This window comes from Orussus abietinus, unplaced genomic scaffold (assembly GCF_000612105.2).
Source record: "Orussus abietinus isolate OABI.00-Male unplaced genomic scaffold, Oabi_2.0 scaffold106, whole genome shotgun sequence".
Taxonomy (NCBI): domain Eukaryota; kingdom Metazoa; phylum Arthropoda; class Insecta; order Hymenoptera; family Orussidae; genus Orussus; species Orussus abietinus.
The window spans coordinates 290,289-311,605 of NW_019394416.1; the positions used below are offsets into that span (position 1 = coordinate 290,289).

General features: G+C 46.8%; 1 protein-coding gene across 1 annotated transcript in view; it reads right to left on the reverse strand.

Moving 5' to 3' along the window:
* The window catches only part of LOC105695374 (lysine-specific histone demethylase 1A), a 202,940-nt gene that overhangs the window by 177,511 nt on the left and 4,112 nt on the right, over nucleotides 1-21,317 (reverse strand). The window lies entirely within an intron of this gene.

Consider the following 21,317-nt stretch of genomic DNA (forward strand, 5'->3'; position numbering starts at 1 on the left):
TTCTGAGGGCGGGTCCCTCGGAAAAATGAATTTCCCCGTCCAGCGCGATTCGGGCTCGTCCCTTTATGCTCCTGTACTCTGCAAACGGGCGATATTACCGAGCTCTAACGGGCGGCGATCCCTAAATCATACAAACGGGTAACGAGGTCCGCCGTTAAAGTCGGATGTAAATGACCTATCGGCCGACCCGGCCCCAATAAAGTGTCAATGAACTCTGCCTACGAGGCCGCGAACTCGCAATATTTGATATGCGAACGCAGGATGCGGCCCACTCGATTCCCATTGTCGCAAAGGAGGACTATCTCGGTGCGAGGCGAGGGATAGCGATCTTCAATTTTCAGGGTGTACTTAGGGTGAAGTGAAACACCTCGAGGAACTTGATAGACGTCGATAAAGGAGATTTTTCTAAATGCCTACGCTGCCGACGTTCGTTTTTATATCGACAACTGGGTCGAATTATATTGGGTATTGTACGAAATGGCATACTCCACCTGTCGTTTTCGTGGAATAAATATCAAGAAATCGAAGTAAAACTCCAGAAATCCTCTGGATTCGTGCTTTCTGGGGCCCTAATTGACTGCAGAGGGACCCTCTGCGCCATCTGTGATTTCCAGGTCAATTGAATTTTCACTCCGAGACCTCGTATTCCCATCGTTTTAGCATAGAAGCGCATACAACACTTTTTCTGTCTTTATCCCGTTCAAATGTGAATTTATCGACTACCAGAGTGTTCTAAATTGTCGTAAAATTGTCCTGACCCTTTCGATTCTCATATCAGAGCCTTCGATAATTGTATACTGATCGAAATATGAGAGCTCGACGCCATTATGGTTCTTGTCTGGGCTAAGGTAAAAATTCTTCTTCAAAAATCCAAATTTTGAATCTGTCAGGACAATTCTTAAACGATCAGGAGTGATGTGTCGAAATATCGGACAGTTTGGTCTTTTACCCTTAAAAAAAAGTGTTGTATTCGAATCGACTGATTTGAAGGGGGTTTCACTTCACCTTAGTCCCTCGACTCTACGGCAACGCCGAAGTTACGGCAACGACGCCCTCCTAAGCACGGAATATTTTCTAAATAATTATTTCTAATCTTCATTAGAGAATCATATATAAAAAAGAAAAAAAGAAAAACATACAGGAATCTAGGAAATCAAACGAAAATGCAATAAAGACATTTCGAGCTGTTGACGCCTGATGCACCCACGTGGGATGCAGCCCACTCGATCGCTGCGTCTTCGCGGAGGAAGACTATCCGACAAGGATCGGGATAAGGATCTTCAATTTCGAGAATGTCGCCAATTCCCCATTCGGATAATTACCTCGAAACCCGTTCCCTGCCCCATCGACGAAAGTTAATGACAATTCCGCGGGTTAAATTTATGACCGACGTTTTATCTCGGATTTATCTACTTCCTAAAGAAATTTCTTAGGGGGGTAAATCGCTCGCCGGGAGAATGCAACAAGTTCTCCAAAGCAGGCGCCCCCACCTTTCCATGTTTTTTTCTTTCTTCCCGCGGAAATAAGAGCGCGGATTTAAAGGCATAAAATCGACACAGGCCTTTATGAAGTTAAAACCGTCCATCAGGTCCGAAACGCTAGGTGTTCCGAAAGAAGTGGAATAACTCCCGCGCATCCTTCAACCCTGCGCGTGTTCGCGCCTTCGCCGACACTTTACTTCCATATATTTCATTGAAATTCCGCCGAGAAGACGTACAATCGCATCGAATACGATAACGCTACATACCGAACAAGAAGTCCCGAATCTCGACGGGGGAAAGCACCTCCCGTGTTAAAAAAGTACTCCACCCGCTTACCGTAGAAAATTCGCTCGCGGTTCTACCTCTCTCCCTAGACAAAATCTCCTTTCTCCTTTTAATCGCGATCTTCCAGCAGTGCCGAAAATAAGAGAGGACGAAGAAAGGAAATTACCGACGAATTTCCCAATTAGGAGAAATCCAGTCCGAGGGTTGCTCCCGAAACGGGCGTAATTATCGCGTTACGACGGGGACGTCATCATTACGGGAACAATGCGTGACGGTACGAAGTTCCAAACTCTCGAGGTGGAGTACTCGGCCGGTCCTCCGGAACGGACGGGACTTTCAAGGCGGACGGTACCGGCGAATATGTGCAACTATATACCTATACACGCATTCTGGATATAAAGTTACAAAGCGCGACGAAGTGATATCGGTTAACATGGCCCCGCCGTGAATTATATCTGTCTTCGCGGTCCCACGGATGCTGAGCCCCGGATGGCTCGCGATCATTCATTCCGGAGAATAATTCCATCACTTCGTTACATACGTCACGGCGGGGACACGCAATCTCGATTCTGACGCGCGATTACTCCGAACCGCCGCTCGGGGAGATGAACTATTCGCACGAGCCGCCATTTTTACCCGCCACTTGATCGAGCGAAGCCTTTCGTCGACGTTAAATACGCCGGACGAGAGAGGAACCGGCATACCCCTCTTCGGCGAGAACCCCTCGATTTACTCTACAACACATACGACCCAAAAAAAAAAAAAAAAATTAAATTAAACTTTCAATTACAATTTCAATTATCCCCCCAAGATACTGAATTGGATCACTCCTAAGCCCCTCATATGTATTTAACACCTTGCCCGGGAGGAATTTTATGCAAAAATAATTACATAATTCCATAAGCCGAGGCGTGTACAAACGAGAGCACCGTTACGACTAGTACTCTAGGTCAGTACCAGAAAACCCTGAAATGTGTCTCTCAGACACCAGTTTGACATGAACGTTTCCGGGGTACGGCATGGAGATGAATTTCTTTTTTTCATTTTAATTGCAGGATCAACGGTTACGGGTAAGTCTGCCGAACGTAACGACTAGTAGCACCGTTACGACTAATACTCTAGGTCAGTTCCAGAAAACCCTGAAATATGTCTCTCAGACACCAGTTTGACATGAACGTTTCCGGGGTACGGCATGGAAATGAATTTCTTTTTTTCATTTTAATTGACACAGCTGCAGGATCAACGGTTACGGGTAAGTCTGCCGAACGTAACGACTAGTAGCACCGTTACGACTAGTACTCTAGGTCAGTACCAGAAAACCCTGAAATATGTCTCTCAGACACCAGTTTGACATGAACGTTTCCGGGGTACGGCATGGAAATGAATTTGTTTTTTTCATTTTAATCGACACAGCTGCAGGATCAACGGTTACGGGTAAGTCTGCCGAACGTAACGACTAGTAGCACCGTTACGACTAGTACTCTAGGTCAGTTCGAGAAAACCCTGAAATATCTCTCAGACACCAGTTTGACATGAACGTTTCCGGGGTACGGCATGGAAATGAATTTCTTTTTTTCATTTTAATCGACACAGCTACAAGATCAACGGTTACGGGTAAGTCTGCCGAACGTAACGACTAGTAGCACCGTTACGACTAGTACTCTAGGTCAGTTCCAGAAAACCCTGAAATATGTCTCTCAGACACCAGTTTGACATGAACGTTTCCGGGGTACGGCATGGAAATGAATTTCTTTTTTTCATTTTAATCGACGCAGCTGCAGGATCAACGGTTACGGGTAAGTCTGCCGAACGTAACGAGGTGTCTACTCTCGTTCGCGAATGCTCAAGAATTTCCCTTGATCTTCGTAACGGTGTCTCCAAAACGGGGAAGTCAGCCGGACTGATTGCCATAACGAAAGCCAGTAGAGCCGGTTAAAGGGAGACGCCGATACGGTATCAAAAGCCCTCCTAATCGGACCTTCGAGTAGTCTGAGTCGGAAAATCGCGACGAGTTTCCGCGAGGACGAGGCGTCGAAATACGTGGCTCGTTAGAGTGGCCTTTGGGATCTACTCGGTCTACTCATCCAGGCCGAGTAGACGTCGGAGTAGACGTCGGAGTAGACGGAGCTACTCGGTCCGGCGCGTCCGCTCGGCGCGGCAAAGGCCCGGCCGAGGTGCGAAGTTGGCGCCGAGAGGCGCGGGGAGAACAGGTGAAACCAGGTGAGAGCGGGGCCCTGTTATTCGATACGGGAGACGAAGGACAGGTTTTAACCGAGTGGTGTTATTAAACAGTCGTTTGATCGTTTAATACGCTCGACCGCGCCGTACGAGGGGGCGTTAGAGCTCGGAGATGCGGAAACTTTCGCGAGGTGCGACGCCGGTCCCCCTTCCTTCCCTCCTCTTTTCGAGAAAAGGGCTGCACGAGAAAGGGAAAGGAACAGGATACCCCTTACTTGTTTCTAAGAGGAATTATTGGGTTACAGGCTCCCCGAACACCTGGGACGAAGTACACCGTTAGAAATGTTCATAAAATTCGAGCACTTTTGGTGCATGACATTGTAGTGGAATTGTACGTCTAATGACCTAACAGGTGAATTGCCATACATTTATTAGAGAGTTCCAAATGAACTTATGATTTCGTGACATGAGGGTTAAAACATTGTGAAATTGCGCGGGGAAAATGAATACACTCATATACTAAATTTATAAATTTTGTTGAAAATATGTCGGATAATTAATATACCATGTGTGAATGAAACTCCCGATAAAATGTTATAAAATTATGATATTTCATTTTAACGGTGTTACGGATGGTACCTCGCACTTAGGTTCGTCGGGATCGGTTACATCGTTACGCGGATGTATTCGGTAATTAATCGGAGCTCAGGGACTTCATAAATTTATAAATTTTCTTGAAAATTCGTTAGATAATTAATGTACCTCGTATGAATGAAACTCCCAATGAAATGTTATAAAATTATAATATTTCATTTTGATGGTGTTACGGATGGTACCTCGCACTTAGGTTCGTCGGGATCGGTTACATCGTTACGCGGATGTATTCGGTAATTAATCGGAGCTCAGGGACTTCATAAATTTATAAATTTTCTTGAAAATATGTGAGATAATTAATGTACCTCGTATGAATGAAACTCCCAATGAAATGTTATAAAATTATAATATTTCATTTTGAGGGTGTTACGGATGGTACCTCGCACTTAGGTTCGTCGGGATCGGTTACATCGTTACGCGGATGTATTCGGTAATTAATCGGAGCTCAGGGATCGCGTGGACGAAGATGGAAGAACTCTTGGATGGAGGGATATTTTTCTCCCGTTTCCGGGAAAAGGACTCTCCGGGAAGCGGAAAGGCATGGGAACGGATGCCCCGTAGTACTTACGGGAGAAGTACGCCGGAACGAGACGAGGGAACAGGGTTTAATAGATGATAAAAATGGGGAACAAGGTAGAGTTATTAAGCCGCCGCGCGATCGTTTGTTATACTTAATCGCATCGTTCCTCTATTACGCCTTCAAGGAGGAAAGGGCTCAGGAGAAAATTCCTAGACGAGAATGCCCCAGACGTGGACTCCTCGGGGAGGGAAAACGCAGAAAAATCCGCAAAGTGCAACGACGATTTCTCTTCTCTCCTCGAAAGGAGTTCTCCGGAAAGAAGGAAAGACGGGGCGCAAAAAGGGGACGAGAGATCACGGAGCAGAACGAGCGAGGAAAATGGCGGTAAATGCACGACAAAGGCGACAAAGTGCCGTTATTAAAGCGTCGTATGGTTGTTTGATATCCCGAGCACCATACGAGAAAAAGTAACTCGGACATACGGGGTAACGATACAAGATGTAACCCGGTGGTGTCTTTCTTCGGCTAAAGAAAAAAGAAAAAAAAAAATAGAAAAAAAAGATTCGTTTCACCGAGAAAAGAAACGGATGCCCAGGGAAAAGAGTACTCACTTCCTAAGGAAAATACGAACTTAAGTGGTGAAAATAAGGGCAAAATGAGGGACAAACTGACGCGATGCGAGGCGAGTCGTCCTCGCTTGTTGAAATACTACTGGCGCAGATAATAACCCTTTCGGGCCTGCGGACATGCATGGCATGTCCGGCATAACTGGCGTTACAACTCTCCAGAAAAATTTCTTGGGAGCACGATGCGTCCGCGGCTTAAAAACTTCAGTTCCAAGCTCGAAAAAGAGCCCACGTACGAGTCCTGGGAACTTTTCCAATCCGAGGGAGTACCTCGTTCCTAGTACATGTACTTCGACTTTGGGAGTACCCCTCCGTTCATTTTTTTGTTTCTTCGGGACATCTGAACGTCGGTATTCCAAATTTCATAATAAATTCCCAGCAACGTGAAAAATATATTACGACATTATAAACAGTTTCCATCTAATCTCTGCACATCGGGTTGATCATACGGATTAAAAGAATAATAAACGTCGGTATTCCAAATTTCATAATAAATTCCCAGCAACGTGAAAAATATATTACGACATTATAAACAGTTTCCATCTAATCTCTGCGCATCGGGTTGATCATACGGATTAAAAGAATAATAAACGTTGGTATTCCAAATTTCATAATAAATTCCCAGCAACGTGGAAAATATACTACGATATTATAAACAGTTTCCATCTAATCTCTGCGCAACGGGTTGATCATACGGATTAAAAGAATAATAAACACCGAGGAGAGAAATCTAAGTACTTGAGCAGATTTTACCAACAAGCCTCGATGATCGTCCGTAAAAGTGTTAACATCCTTGCTTTATCACGCGAAGAGTCGTTAAAGCTGCAGGGCTGGGAAGAGTTTCCCTATAGGTAAAGACCACGTCTTTACTTTTCTTTTTTTACTTTATCCCTCAAGACATTCTGCCGGGAAAAGAGAGTCTACGCAACGGCCTCGTGGCTCGCAAGTGTTAGAGCCGTAAATCGAATCGAGAGATCGAATAGTACAGGGACGATATGGGGAAACATAGTATGTAGCCGAAGTCGTAGGGTACCATTACCTGGATCTTCTGCACACAGGTATTCCGGTTGCTTATTTGCACCGAGTAGTAGATTCGGTATCGTTACCTCGTACTTCCAAAACTCGAAGACAAGAAAGAAATCGGGAAGCGAAATAACGTACGCCTTACCTCCCGCAAAAACCGATTGCTTACTCCACTAGAAGACAGAAAAGGGAAGGAAATAAAGTCTGTATAAATTGTTCGAGCGTTCAATGCGTTCCATTATGCGGCAGGAGGGGTTGCAATCCCGAGTTCTCAAAAATGTCGATAAGGCAGCGTATTTCTTAAAGAAAAAGGGCACGTCGGGTTAGATGGGGCTCGGGGAAAATAAAGGAAAGAGGGGTCGGGGGAGAAAATGAAAGATTCTGCCGTGAAAAGAGAACCTAGCAACGAGAGCCTCGGGCCTTGGGGACGTTAAAGTCGTAAATCGAATCGAGAGATCGAATTGTATGCAGGCGATATGGGAAACACAGTCGCGAGTTGGCTCGCCATTACTTGGTCTGTCTATAAATTGGCATTCTAGTTACATACATGCAACGAACAGTACAATTTACGCTTCCGAATTAACTCGAGCCCGAAGGCAGGTAACACCGGGAAACAAGAGCGAAAGGTAAAAGAAAGAAGATTGACTCGAAAATCCTGAAACGAAATTATCGCCCAGCGTTACGAGAGTAGGGAAGAGGCCATCGAGGGTTTTTTTTAAACTCTGCCAATTATTGATGTCCATCTTCTACGTACACCTATTTCCAACCGAAGTAAACGTTCTCCGCCTCGGTAGCGAGCCGACTGCCAACTTGTTAATTTAATGTTATTTAATAACACGATTGGCTCCGATCTACGGGGGCGTTTTAGGCATGCAAAGATGGCGACCGATCTCCCGACTCGATTTACGACTCTAATGGCTCCGAGGCGTATGGTTGTCGCGTCGGTTCTTCTTCCCTCCCTTTTCTCCTTTTTTCTTTCGAAGCACCGAAGAAAGATGCCGGTCTCCTAAGTGACAAACGCTGTATATAAAAGTGGTACCCAGAATACTTTTATACGTTTTCTTTTTAATTAATACATAAGACGGGTAGATACATAACGAGTGAAGAACACGTCCCACCTGTAATCGACCGTCCGTTGATAAGGAATCCTCTTCGACCTCGCGAAGGAAAAATTACGGAGATTACGCTCTTATCTAATTTTATTAAACGCGCTAATGCGGTGAAAGATGTGATACGATTGGAGTAATGAACTTATCGCCGAAACGGTCCTCACGAATCCCCGGCAAACTAGTATCTCTGGAAGGAAAATACTTGTAGGGAGAAAAGAGACACGTTTTACGACGAAAGAGGCGGTAGTGGGTTCTCGTCGGGTGGAGGCGTCGGAGTCGTAAATCGAATTGGTTGATCGAACCGTATAGAAACAATATTGGAACCATGGGCGCTGTTAGAATTGTCTGGCCCTAAATTCAATAGCATTTTTATGCCTCGAAGGAGGGAAAATCTCCGACGATACACGGCCGGACACTTCCTGGCAAATCCGACATAACCGGATGTTCCAAAATCGTAAAAACCCTGCCAAAGCTCCGCAACTTTAAAATGCGAAAATATCGAGAAATATGCTTCGGCACTTAGGAAATCCCCCGGCACTCCCGACAATTATGGCATTCTCGAGGAGCTCGATATCGTTAACCAAAGTCGGATTACGAATTCGAAGAGGGAAGAAGTAAAAGTCTCGAGGGAAGGAAAATAAAGACGTTTCATGAAAAGGAGACCTCACGGCGACCCGACCAAGCGGGGGCGTTAAGGCCGTAAATCGAGTCGATCGAACAATATGGAGGAGATATATCGAAAACATACCCTGCACCGTGTTCCATTACTCGGCCGGTATAATGGCATTCGAGTGCAGAGTAAGTTCACGGAGGCTGCATGCGCTATTAAGCCCCTTCGATATGACCCGATGGCGACTAGCCGGTAACGCGATCCGCTAGTCGCGCGAATCGTTAAAATCACTTGGAATTAAATGACCTGCCGAGGAATCGGAATCGAGGTCTTAAAAGGGTAGGAGATGCATTAAATGTTGGAGATGTCGATATTACGATCACGCGACGTACTCGGTACCCTCGGGACGGTCTAGACTTCGGTCTGTCAAATTCGTACGTGAGGTCGCAAAGAGAATGACTCCTCCTAGAAGTCGGCATCCAGGATATCAGAGTGTACCCTGGAAAGGGGCGTTCACCATCCAGGATGTCACCGGGGAAATTTCTCGCTACGCCGTAACTCGATTTCTCGATACGTTTCTCAAAAGCGAGCTGTAAGGGAAAATTTTGACGATCGCTCGTGAAAGGTCCGACACCCTTCGGCAACTTTAGTACTTTTCCTTCGACGTGTAATCATTACATTGTCTACCTCAATTTTGTCATTGCGAAGAAAACGCCTCATTCGATGAGCTACGTGAAACGCGATATATTGGTATATGTTGCTATAAAATAGTGTATACTATAGGCGCCATTGCACATATATTGAGTAACTCCGCATGCAAAGTGCAATTATATTAACGATCTTTAAGACTTGCGAGTCTCGCGTTCCGATATCGCGAGCAGGATAGCTGTTCGAAACGTTGCTGGAAATTTGTTACCGGATATTTCAGGTCTTTGTCTAGGGGGTATAATTGTTTCAACAATTTCGAACCATTAGTCGCGCACTCAAGTGCTTTCCATCGGATGCCCTAGAAGTTATCGGGAACAATTCTAATAAAAAGGAAAGAATGCAGAACAAGTCCATGGTGCGCGACTTTCGTCGTAAAGCACGGAGGGCAAAGAAAATTATTGATCAATCTCTTTTTGGACATGAGATGACTATTTAATTGATCCTTTACGTATCTCTAATTCGCAGGATATAATTATGATCTCCCTGAACGAGTTCGGGAATACAAGTGGCTCCGCTCGGCGGGATTTCGAAGGATTAAACGGTCCGCAAGGGGGAGAGCTCCGTCTCGAGTGACTCCCGGCACAATTCCGACGTTTTTCCATATTCACGAGGCGTTAAAATTACGTCGGGTGTCGTGTAACTTTACACAGTATCTTTTCCAGGGAAGGCGTTTAAGGTAACGTTGCACGGTGCTCAGCGAACCGAGGTGTGGAAGCTTCTCGGAAATTAAGGATCGACGGAAACTCGATCCTCGATCGGCGCTCGATAGGTCCTAGACGTGCATCCGTCGCGACGCATGCGGGTTATAAAATATACCGGTATTATATTGACAACAAATAGTGTGACAAGCCACCCTGGCCGGTTCTTCTTTCCCGAAATACCGCGCGACGCGGTATCGAGGATTCTCTAGCGAGTCTTTACCGAGACTGAGAAAATTAACGTGAAGTGAAACATCCTTCAAATCAGTCGATTCGAATACAACACTTTTTTTTAAGGGTATTAGACAAAACTTTGACACATCGCTCCTGATCATCTAAGAATTGTCCTGACACATTCAAAATTTGGATTTTTCAAGAGAATTTTTTAACTCAGCCCAGACCAGAACCAAAACGGCGTCGAGCTTTCATATTTCGATCAATATACAATTATCGAAGGCTCTGATATGAGAATCGAAAGGGTCAGGACAATTTTACGACAATTTAGAACACTCTGGTAATCGATAAATTCGCATTTGAACGGGATAAAGGCAAAAAAAGTGTTGTATGCGCTTCTTTGCTAAAACGATGGGAATACGAGGTCTCGGAGTGAAAATTTAATTGACCTGGAAATCACAGATGGCGCAGGGGGTCCCTCCGCAGTCAATTGGGGCCCCAGAAGGCATGAATCCAGAGGATTTCTGGAGTTTTACTTCGATTTCTTGATAATTATTGTACGAAAATGACAGGTGGAGTATGCCATTTGGTACAATACCCAATATAATTCGACCCAGCTATCGATATAAAAACGAACGTAGGCATTTAGAAAAATCTTCTTTATCGACGTTGATCAAGTTCCTCGACGTGTTTCACTTCACCTTAATTGCGGGATAACGAGAATTTCCAGGAAAAGAAAAAAAAAAAAAAGAAAATTCTCACAAACGGCGAACGAGGAAAGGTAGAAAAAAAAGATTAGCCCCTAAATTGACGATGCAAAATCATGAGAGAAAAAAAAAGAAGAAAAAATTTGGCCGAACGGAGCGGATGAAACGGCATCGATGCATCGGGATACAGGCCGCGCAAAACCCGGCGAATTCCCGACAAATAACAGGTGGAATTCGCCATGCAACTCCCGATTGATTTTAATTTATTTGGACTCCCGGAGGGCTGCGATACATTACTGCCGCCAGGTGCTACAAATTACACGGACTTAATTACGAGGCAGGTCCGAACGGACGTATCCAGGGACGAAACGAAACTGGTCCGACCCGTAGGAAACCGTCCCGGTCCCATCCTCTCCATAAGAGTCACTTTACGATGAGACGAGTTCGCTAATGCATGCTGATTGCTGAGATAATTAAAACGAATGTCGCTGATACAATACCCGCTCGCGCGCGGTATCTCCCCCGTGCTCTTCTTCCCCTCCTCGACCCCCTGCCTCCTGTTTCTTTTTCATTGACCTTAAGGACGCGCATCCCGGTACCCGGATTTTTTTATAACTACCGAGCTTACGTCGGTTACCGATAAGCAGAGTGCCGAGGAATCTCCGATAATCGAGACTGCGCGACCTCGTGAAAACCTGGATATATATGTATATATATATATGTAGCGCCGGTTTCATTGAAAAATCTCCGAGAAACTGTAACCGCTTCCTTACTTAACGGCGAGATAAATTCCCTAATGCGTCGCGATCGTCGAGATACCTAATTAAAAAGAATCCCGCCCGATGCAACGAGGTTAAGTTACGGTGGAAATTAAGATTTCTAACGCGACTTTGTACTTCCGAGCTGATACAATGCAGCCATTTTTTCCTCCGTTCCCCGATCCTTTTCGATCCTTAAGGTGAAGAGAAACACGTCGAGGAACTTGATCGACGTCGATAAAGAAAATATTTCTAAATGCCTACGTTCGTTTTTATATTGACAGCTAGGTCGAATTATATTGGGTATTGTACCAAATGGCATATTCCACCTGTCGTTTTCGTACAATTATTATAAAGAAATCGAAGTAAAACTCCAGAAATCCTCTGGATTCATGTTTTCTGAGGTCCTTATTGACTGCGGAGGGACCCCCTGCGCCATCTGTGATTTCCAGGTCAATTAAATTTTCACTCCGAGACCTCGTATTACCATTGTTTTAGCAAAGAAGCGCATACAACACTTTTTTTGCCTTTATCCCGTTCAAATGCGAGTTTATCGATTACCAGAGTGCTCTAAATTGTCGTAAAATTGTCCTGACCCTTTCAATTCTCATATCAGAGCCTTCGATAATTGTATATTGATCGAAATATGAGAGCTCGACGCCATTTTGGTTCTGGTCTGGACTGAGTTAAAAGATTTTTTTGAAAAATCCAAATTTTGAATGTGTCAGGACAATTCTTAGATGATCAGGAGCGATGTGTCAAAGTTTCGGACAGTTTGGTCTAATACCCTTAAAAAAAAGTGTTGTATTCGAATCGACTGATTTGAAGGGGGTTTCACTTCACCTTAAGATTCGCCGCGCGGTTTCACGATTACAATGCTTACGTCAATGGCTGAAAAGGGAAATGACAAGGACTCTTTTGATGATAATTCGGGCGGCAGTTTATAAAAAAACAAAGATATCTCGGTGATACGAGGTAAAAAGAAGCGTCGAAGATGGGAATTCTCGGAGAAACTGTGCACCTCGCGATCGACATAGAAAAGGGCGAGCACCGGCTGCGGAATACGTCGCGCATTCCGCACTTCCGTTTCCGTTCCTCCGGTAATTTTAGGAATTTCTCTCGGCGGATATACGGAGGAGCGTGGCCCCTCCGAAAAATCTCGTTTACCATCCACTACGTACGTGCTATGAGAAAAATGTCAAGCGCCTAGTCGGTGCTTCACTTACAGCGATTCCGAGCCGCGACGAGAAGGCGTATTCTCCGTAGGTCGAGTAAGACCCTGCGGATCACGGAAAAACTCGGCCCGAATTGCGGAGAAATTACGATTTTTCCGACCCGCCGGCGTAAGTGATACCATAAATCGAAATCCGAAGGAAGAAAGTCCGAGAAGAGCCCCGAGGAGCCCCTAAGAGGATAGAAATAAGTTCAGGAACCGCGGTAGAGGGACGGAAAACGGAAAACCGGGGAAAGTGTTCGAGAGAACTTACTTAAACGACACGACGAACTGCAGTTCCGAGGAAATAAAAAAAAAAAAAAAGAGAGAAAGTCTCTCTTTTCGCGCCGGAACCATGGCCCCTCCAGACCCATCAGATCACCCGGGAAAATTTCCCTTTTAAATCGAGCACTTCCTTCGAGCGGGAACCGATTTTAAAATTAGGTCGGAAAAGACCTGCCAAAGAATAGGATTCTTCTCCGTTCGGCCAAAACCAAATTGTATCAAAGTTTAAAGGAGAGAGCCCTCGCGGCGTGGAAGTTCCGAGGCTCGATGGATATTTCTAAGAAACTCTACGAGAGGCAAAAAAAAGTATGGGAAAATGTCTGCACGATATAACTAAGTTTATAAAAGGAGGATCAGGGGGAGGGAAGGGAAGGAAAACGCCCGAGGGAGGTTATTTAATGGAACGGTAAAACGCGAATCCGGGTGGAGGAGCGAGTCGGCTCGCAATATCGTGGCGTTATCGTGGCCGATACGTTCTCGCGTTTAAAAAAGGGACAAGGGGCCACAAGAAGGGAGGCACAGGGGGGGAGGGCCCTTTCGGGGACCGCGAGATCCTCCTTCGAGTACGTCGAAGTTAAAAAGTCCCTCGGCGTTAGGCCGAAGGGATTCGCATGAGAAGTGAGCCCGAGGAGATCCTCGCCGGATAAGGATACCGACTGTCTAATTAAACCGGCAAACAAATGCCTCTCTCGTCTCCCGCTCCGCGGAACCATTACGGAGCGGGGGCCTCGATTTTCTTCCCCGATAAAGACATCTTTAAAATATTTCACCCGAAATAAATGCCCGAAACGAGATTGTTAACGCTTCGCCGATATTGACGATCGAATTCCCGATCTCTTCGGGGCTTGCATGCCGCACCGAGGTACGTCCTTAACCTCGCCGAGGAGTTAAGGATGCACCTCGGGGGATAACTCGAAGGTTTCGTCGTCGACCCAAGTCCATAAACGGGATTTCATGATCTCGGGTATTTTTCGCGGAATTGAGAATCTCGGGGACCGGCAGAACACCTCAACGAGGGGCTGTTCAGTTGGAAACGATTTCCCTCTCTGAGAGCCGATTTTCCTTCATTTCATATGATAAAGAACAATGCGATTCGGTAACAAGGGACGCGCGGCCTTAGAATTGTGAGTGATCGGTAATTTCCAACGATTTACAACGATTTCCAGCTGATTTCCACGTGATTTCCAGCATTGAAATTCATGATTTCCTGAGTACCCCCTGTACTTCTCTGGTCGTCTTGCCCCGGTTCGCAAGAACGTTCATTAGATGATTTTTTTTTTTTTGTATGAAAGTCGTGTACTCGAAAATAGCGTCCCTTAAAATGGCGCCGCAATGGTTCGACGATAATGACGTTATCGTTGCGCCATGTATTTTTATCAATCGGCGCGATTTCAATAGCCGACGAAGAAATGATTTCCTTCATCTTTCGTCGGGTGTCAAGTACTCGGGCAATAACTCCGAAAAAATGACGTCCCATTGTGGGAATTTCCGCGATAAATGCCGCCCGTCGATCACCCTTAATTGGCAGAGATGAAACTCGGATAAACCCTTCTTATTTGCATATCTAAGTGATTAGCGAACTATCGGCGCCGGGATCGCCCTTGACAGCCGTTGAATCGGAACTATCAATTTAATTTTCCGTGACACCTGCCGACGCGTGCGAGCGTTAACGCAATAAATCTTCCGGCGTTTTCCATTACGGTATCTAGTGTCCCACCTACGCGCAAGTCCCACCTACAAGAGCGAAGTCACCTGCGAAATGAAATCGCTACAAGTAGCCCTAACCACGAGTTATCATTTCACAAGTGTTGTACGCGGTGTGAAACACGCCGAGGAGCCTGCGCCAACCAATACTTGAAGAACGTCGAATTTTCATCGGTCAATCAAGTGATATTTAAATTAACCAGGAGATGCTGTCACGGGTTGTTACCTGGCCCATTCATCCGGCAGCTCGTGACAGCGCCGTTTAATTGATTTCAATGTCATTTGATTGGACGAACGAGTCTCGGTTCGGCCGATTAAGCTAAATTTCATTTCTCAACTTTATTAATATGAATTGCGACAAAGGTGGTCTAAATAAGATTGTCTCCAGCCGAGGGAATCGTTTTTAAAGGAGACCCGAGGGACGCCGTCACGAACGTCGGTCCACGAAACGATCTGTCAAGGCAAATACCCTACTGACTAGCTCGTGACAGCACTTTGACAGCTCCTTTAAAAATCCCTGCATCGGATGAAGGGCATCCGTTACGTTTATTTTCTCCAGACGTACCGTAGCAGGTATCCCTAAACATTTCCCCCGATTCGGCGCCGAAAGAGGTTCTTTCATTTTCTACCCCAAAGCGCAGCCGGGTCTCGGTACGTAAACCGCGGCGGAGCTTCCGCAATCTCCGCGCTTTAATTTCCGAAAATGAGAGCGTCCATCGGACGGCAGAAGTCTCTCCCTTTGCGGGTCGTCGAGGCGCGGCCAAGCCCAACGAGATCCACCGAGATCAACGGAAACGGTGAGAAATTCACCCTCGTAGGGAGCCTAACGAGACCCAATCGTACCCGGTGAGACCCAATCGGACCCTGTGAGACCCAATCAGACCCAACGAGACCCAAGGCGAGCCGAACGGCGACGCCGAGGTCCCCGCAAATTGCGGTATTCCTCGGGTACGGTGGAAACGCACAAAATCCACGGGTTGTTTCACGGTTGTGTGCGCGGCTTGTTTATTTTACGAGCTTAAGACGCGTGTATTTATTCGGCGGATACGTGGAATGCTTCCCGAATACCCGCCATTACTTATACGCGATGGCAAAGCCCGCGGGGCCCTGGGGCCCAGGGAATACTTCTCGCGAGCGCGGAGCCAATCGAATATTGTCAGAAATTATGTTTGAAGCTTGAATAAATTTCGCGGCGTGGGTTAAATTTATGCCGGGCCCGGCTCTTTCGCCGCGACCCCGAGAGTCGCAATTCGTTCATCGCGCGAGTACGTGAGCGCCCGCTGATCGAAACCCGCGGAAAAATTTATGAAACCAACCTCCGAGGAGACTCGCCGATCCTGTCCCCCCTCCCCCTCCCCCCCGATGAAATCCGGCACCGCCTGCGTCATTACTCACCGACCTGGCTACTTTTCTTCCCGGGGATCGCGATAGGTTAATTAAACATTTCCCTTGAAAAATCACGAGCCACCTGTGGCCTAACCTCCCCACGGCTCCGGAAGGATACGAGAGAGATCTACCCACGAATTGGTATCACTCCCACATTGGAAGGACTCGAGTGGAATTTCGACCCTACTTGGACCTCCATAATCTAAGTCCTCTAGTGGTCCGACTTAATTCGTTAAGTCCACCTCTTAACCATTACACCACCTACTTAACAGGAATGGAGGTCCTCCATCGAAATGGAATAACTGGAAGTATCTGCCACTTTCAAGGCCCAAGGAAGGACCTTAACCCTAGGTTTACGGGACCGGTCAATTTGACGGAATTCAAACTTCGAAAAGAAATACCGAAAGAACCATAGCATTTATTTTAACCATTTTTGTATCGTAAATTAATCGTTTCATCCAAAGAATTTGTACGCACAATTATTTTTTCCTAAGCCTTCTGATTATTAAAATCTGTATGTAGTATACCTGTCTTTACGAAACCCGTCAAATTGACGGACTAGCTAATTTCATAAACAATCCATATATATTTGCTTCGTTGCAGGGAGTGTAAGGCGAAGATGAGAGTGAAAGTTTGCATCGAAAGTGGAGAAATAGAAGGATCTTCGGATAGGGAAGAGGAAAACTTCTTGAAAGGGTGTCGTAGGAAGAAAAGGATGCGCATTCTTTCTAGTTCCGACTCCGAGGATGAGAGGACGAGCATTCCAATGATTTCCGTGATAATTTTTAAAAAAAGACTTTTTACTTATTAATCATTTATTTACACGTAAAGCCTAGTGTTGTCTAATACGGACTTAATTTGAATAAATCGATTTTTTAAAGAAAATCCGTGTTATCGTTTACCCGGCAATTTGACGTGTGCTCGTAGAAACAGGTATATAAAAAAACGCCCGTAAACCTAGTGTTAATTGCATGGAAGTTACTTCCTTTTTTATATCTCAAAGTCGATTTAAAGGGCGTACAATTAGGGGTTCCAGGGACGTTGTGGGTTTTCCGGCCGTTCCGTCATTTTGCGAACATCCGAGGGTACTACGGAGAATATTCCGTGACATTTTTTGAAATATGGAACACGGAGCGAAAGGTCGCGCACTTCCTGCTTACGTCGGTACCCTCCCTATTCAATCCTTGGTAGACAAGGGAAGGTGTAAGATAACCCGGTCACTTCGGCGCATGCGAGGGATTTATTTTGAATCCGATTCTTGAAAAAGAAACGCTACTGTATTCCACTCAGTTTTAGAGTGGCCATACAGTAGGTATGCATAAACCAACACCCCTCCCGCTCGGGGCTGACGGAAGGCACGTCCGCGAAATGCCGGTACGCTTACCTACGTGAATTCCAAACGGAAGCAAAATGCGGAACCTGCGCACCCGCGGAATTTTTCAGAATATCCCGGAAGATCCTGCGGAAGCTCCCGCCCCGTGTCCCTGGATCTCCCGGATTTCTCGGGGAGGGAATCTATGAAATTGGGATTCGCCGGAAGAAGCGAGACGCCCTTAAGAGGGTCCGAGGGGTCCTTAATTTCCAATTTTTGCAATTTACCGGAGACGATATCCGGTATTAACGTTTCATATCAGCTCGTCATCCCTTCTTTACCGACATTAAAATTATATTAAGTCAGAAGGGCTAACCGTTGAGGATTTTCGAAGACAACTCGCTAATGATCCGTCGTTGACCCGCGGCTGCCCTCTCGTCCGATGCTATATACTTTACCCGAGTAAGGGTCAAGTACATAGCAACAGGACAGGGCGATGCATGTACGTGCATAATCAAGGGCATTGACCCCCGTGCCGCTCCAGTGAAACATTTTCCGCAAACCAAACGGTAATATCGCATCTAACCCCTGGATAACGCGTCACGAGGGTGCCGAGGGTGAACGAGTGTCTTTAATGAACACCACCGGATGCCTTGTTACGAAAACTATCCTAACCCCTCCCATTTAGTTAACGTAAATATTAACATTTTTCTAGCCCTTTAAAGACGGCAGATAAAAGACGCCTTTAAATTTAATCACTAAAAGGTAAGATACAAGTACGAAGCGTAATAAAAAATTTCAAACGGGTACAAATCGCGCCTAGGTCGAGATAAACTCTTCGAGAGTGTAAAACCGTCGAGCCAGAGTTTCCTAGACCAAAGTTCAGAAATCTTTTAATCGTCACAGATATTGCCTCTGCCCGACGACCAAAAGCACCACCCGCGACGATTAGATAATTAATCGTTTTCGAATCAGTCCCCATATAGACCCGTCAAGATCCACGGAAGATTTACCGAACCGCCCCCGGGGTGTTGCTCTAAACCCACCTCGGTTTAGGGTAAGTAGCCCATAACGTCACGGTTACTCGGCAGTGTTGATTTTCGGACATGGATTCGCCCATGAACCGCGCCCATATCTCATCCCCGTCCGCCATCGTAAACCACTCCCCGGCGCCGTACACGTAGCCCCATAACGATGCATTAAAAACGCTCAGAGTTTGAAAATAATTCGCTCATGACCCGCGCATGATCCATCTCGTGCCCATGGGCTCCGTCGTACGTACAAGGTCCGATCGCAATGCACGAGGCCCAAGGCGGAACGACACAGGCTCACCAGAGACCATATACCGAGAGACCGTATCCAACCTTCGGCCGAGTAACTCGAACGAATGCGCTTGTCCCGCGCCACGGGTGACACTCTATAAAGACGTTTCACCCCGTGCTCCCAGTTCCCTTGTAGCGCCCGATGGCTCCCCCTCGGAAATATATATCGCGAACAATTCGCGTCGCGGGTCTCTTGCTCGGCACTGAGACTCGAGTGCGCCGACGAGGCGAAAAACGCGGCGGAACCCCCGGATCGAAATACGCTCCTCGGTGTACCTATACGCAAGCCCCAAGGTGATACGAAAGGGTCATTCCATGCATCTAAAATACTAGAAAATATTTATAAAACCATTCGCCAAATTGGGTGCACCGGAACGTGATCACGGAGGTCCTAAGAAAAACCTTGGCCATAAAATTTCATAAAAAAAAAAAATTAAAAAAATTACGTTCTTGGTCCTAGTCTAAAATACTAGAAGATATTTCTAAAACTATTCTCCAAATTGGGTGCACCGGAACGTGATCACGGAGGTCCTAAGGAAGAACGTGGTCATAAAATTTCATAAAAAAATATAAAAATAAAAAAAAAATTATGTTCTTGGTCCTAGTCTGAGAGAAATAAAAAAAGTATTGTGTCAAATATGAAATTTCATAAGCACCGCGTTCTTTCCTAGAACCTCCGGAATCACTTGCTGAAGCTTCCAACGATTCGGTGAATCTAGTCTTGAGAAAAGTTTAATAAATACTTGTTATATACACCTACGGAATGATCGTTTCGTGTTATCTTAAGGGTGCCCCTTGACGTGGCGGCCCGATGACGCTGCCCCCGCGCGGCGAGCAATGGGAATTACCGCGCGCCGATTTCCCAGATACCACCTTGCTCGCGATCGCTCCGTCTCTCTCGCGCCTCCGAGGTCGGGCATCGGAGGGTCTCTCTCGCTCCCGCCTGGAGAGGCTCCGAAAAATTGCGGCCAAGGCAGGGGGGGGGGGGGGGGAAGAGGGCCAGAGAGGAGGTTTAGGGACGAGAGCTCGGCTATGCGGTTGCTACACTTGCCGCTCTCCGGCTCGCGTGACGTGAACTCCACTTTCTATTGCGGTATTCTAGCCGTCCTTATGCCGGATGATCGTGCCGGAGCAGAGAAGTTAAATGCCGAGGTGGCAGCGAGATGGAGAGAGAGAGAGAGAGAGAGAGGGGGGAGGCACCAAGAGTTAAATAATCTCGCCAAGTTGGCGAGCGTTCCGCGCGTCTTTTCAGCCCGGACGCCTTTCCTTCCCCGAAGAGATTAATGTGTCGCAAAGCCGGGAGCCGGACTGGTCCACGTCGTCCCTCGGTGGGGTGTAATCTCGGTTTGATGAAGCTCCGGGAGAGCGCTCGAATGGAAAAGGGAAAGGAACCAAATCCATCGGAGGATAATTTGCGTTAGGAAGCTTTCAGGAAGGAATATCCGAGGGGCCCTCGCCGTCGCGTTTGGAATCCAGGACATCCCGAATGGCGAGCGATTGGGCCTAAAGGAGGTTGAATAAATACGCGGCATCCCGGCGGAAACCCTAGGATACCGTCACGGAATGTAAAACCCCTGGGATTAAATTTTTTTTTTTCAAATAAATGTCTATATGTACCGTGAGTTTTGACCTCTCGTCGACCGAGGCGTCATCGCCAGGCGACAAACCGCGGCATCCCGCAGGCGGAGGATTCCCCTCTAGGTAATCCTCGAGGAGGAAAGAGAGAAATTCGAGAAGTATTCCCCGTAGGTATTATATACCCGCGAGGGAAGGCCGGCTCTCGAGGCCAATTACCGCGAGCTTTTCACTCGAGGCATCACGGGGCGATCGCGCGCAAAAAAAGCCCGATCACGATTCGGCGGATTATCGACGCCGAGATCGGTGTAATACCGGAGATCATAACTCAGGAGCCTGGGATGTCAATTAGCCTTTGGCCGGGTCTACACACCGAGGACGGCGGATTCTACTCCCGGTAAGTAGTGGCGCGCACAGCGCCCCCTCGGTCCTCTTCGAGTCGCTCGTCCGTCTCGCTCGGTCTCTCTCGGACGCTAGGGGCCGCGCCTCGCGCCCTCTCGCTCGCGCTCCCTCGGCCACCCTATCTCGGGCCGACTCTCTCGCCGCTAACAACCTTTTTCCCTGTGGCCGCTCTCGCATAACCGATCACTTTCTCGATCTCCGCTGGCACACGGCGCGGAGGAACGCGCCGGAGAGACGAATGGACGGGGCCCCGAGTTTTACGAGTTCGCCGGCGAAAATCCCTGCCGAGGAGCGGACGCCGAATATCGGCTAATAGTCTCTCTTCCACTTGGCTAACGACTTCGGGACTACTTTCGCGGTCTTACCCCCGCTGCGGGTAATTTAGAGACCAAACGTTAAATATCACTTTCCGGCATGCTCGGTGATCCCGGAATCGGGGTCCTCGTATAGTATTCCGGTGAATACAATAAATTCTACGCGAATCAGGGCCTAAGATGACTTTGATGCTCTTTTAAGCCGTGTATAATAGTTATTCACGCGTAACCGCCCACCTTCCACGTCGCTATTGACACGCGGCCTAGTGTAGC